Source organism: Elephantulus edwardii, unplaced genomic scaffold (assembly GCF_000299155.1).
Source record: "Elephantulus edwardii isolate Elephantulus edwardi_28Jun2011 unplaced genomic scaffold, EleEdw1.0 scaffold00001, whole genome shotgun sequence".
Lineage (NCBI taxonomy): Eukaryota > Metazoa > Chordata > Mammalia > Macroscelidea > Macroscelididae > Elephantulus > Elephantulus edwardii.
The window spans coordinates 14388327-14390653 of record NW_006399751.1 but is presented as its reverse complement, the minus strand read 5'-3'; positions in this window follow the sequence as shown (position 1 = coordinate 14390653).

The window sequence follows — 2327 nt, the reverse complement described above, 5'->3', positions numbered from 1 at the left end:
GTGAAGCCACAACGTGGCTGCTCGGTTTCTGACATGAAGTGCATCTGTCTATATCTCCATCCGCATTACCAGCAGCAAGCTTGGGCTATTTTTTCCTGATCTCTAACGTGATTTGTGGTGTGGAGAGAACAGAACAGTAGGTTTTGGAGAGGTGTAATGTTCTGTTTGCATTAGTTTTCCAACTGCAAGTGCTGACAGATTTGAGCTTCTTTCTGAAATATTTTTGATCTTTGGTAGTGTTGGGAAAGTGGAGAGAGAACTTTTTTTTTTAAAGTTCTTGATCTGTTCATCATGGACTTAAGCTCTTTTTTTAATTTAAAATCTCCTATTTTAAATCTGAGCAAATTATTCCAGAACCTGAACTCTATGAAGAAGAATGTGGCATCAGGATTGGAGGAAGACTCATGCATAAATTACAGTATACAGATGACACAACATCAAGAAATATTAGGTAGATTTGATTACTGTCAAGTTGATTCTGACATGCAGTGACGCTATAGGACAGAATCGAACTCACTCACAGGGTTTTGCATCTCAGACCTTTAGGTTTGCAGCTAAGCACTTAGCCCCTGAACCACCAGGGCTCCCCCAGGGATATGATAACTCCAACTCCAACTTGTGACCGTCATAGTTGGGACTGAGGCATAGCTGACCCTCCAGCTGGATTCACAGGTAGTTAATCGCACGGGAAGAGATTGCCCATCCTTCTCCCATGGAGCTGCTGGTGGATTTGAATCGCATGCCTTCGGGATTGTAGCACAGCTTCTTACCACTAGACCACCAAACTCCTTAGAGAAGTGATAGGAAAGGGTATTTTTATGACATACAAAAAGAAAAGCTGACTTAAAATAAGTATCTTTATTACAATGATGAGCTAGGTGCTCCTTTGCCCAGCTGTGTGTGCACTCAGGCTCCCAGATGCACACACAGGATCTCTGAACATGTCAGTCGAGTTTACAATTTATGTTGGTACTTGGAGACTGTGGGAAGAGTCTAAAATTGGCACTACCCACACAGAAGGTCGCATCATGCCCATCAATTTATTTTGATCTCATGGAAGGCGTTCCGGAGCAGTGCTCAAGAAATAGCTCAACAAAAAGAACATTTTAAATTATGTAAAAATGAACCCCAGTGATTTCAACCCATTAACCTTACATAATAAGCTTCCAAACACAGTACTGTAATTTCAAAATACCGAAGAAACTTTCACCACATGAACTCCCAGGTTAGAAAGCCTATACCTGAATTTTGCACGGAAAAGTTGGCTCGGAGAATGTTTTTACTTCCAAGTATGTTTAGCAACTTGAAGTGGGGACAGGAGCCAGAGTGGCTAAAGGCGAGCCTAGAAAATAATGGTAAGAATAATAGCTACTAACAAATACTCATTATTGCTTGTTGTTGTTGTGTGCTTTTGCATTTATTACATCTCATAGCAACCCTACAAACAATGGTTCCAAACCTTGCCCTGTCCTTATCAACTTCACTATCTCTGAAACTCCTGACTCAATTGCCACAATTACTGTGTCAATCTATCTCTTCCAGGGCCTTCCTCTTCTACACTGATCCTCCACCTTTCCAAGAATGATGTCCTTCTCCAAGGACAATCCCTCCTGGCAACAGGCCCAAAGTATGTGAGACAGAGTTTCAAAATCCTTGCCTTCAAGGAACAACTGGGTTTCACCCACTCCAGGACAGAACTGTTTGTTTTCTTGGCAGTCCATGGTGTGTTCATTACTCTTCTCCAGCTCCACAACTCAGAGGTATAAAGTCTTCTGTCATCCTTAGTCAGGTCTCAGATAAAGAGCAAGCAATTGAGAAGACCATGGCTTGGATCAGGTGCACTTTAGTCTTTAGACTGATTGCATTGCTCCTTAGTGCTCTGGAGAGATCATTGACAGCAGATTTTCCTCCTGTAACTTATCTATAGATTTCCTGACTGTTTGTGCCAAGGGTGTTGATTGTGGATTTGAACAAGATGAAATTGTTAACAACTTCAATCATTCCCCCAAATACCATGATGCTCCCTATTGGCCCAATGGTGAGGATTTATTTTTCTGTTGTTGAAATGCAATCTATTGAAGTCTAAAGTCCTTGACATTCTGCATCAAATGCCTCAAGTTCTCTTCCATTTCAGTGAGCAAGGTTGTGTCATTTGCATAATGCAGTTTGTTGGTGGGTCTTCCTCCAGTCTTTTTTTTTTTGTTCAGCTTACCTTTTTTAAAATTTATTTTTAACATGGTGGAGGGGACCTGGGGGAGGGTTTGTAAAACAATGAAAGAATCTTTTCTTTTACTTTTCCATAATTTTTGGACTCATGTACTTATAAC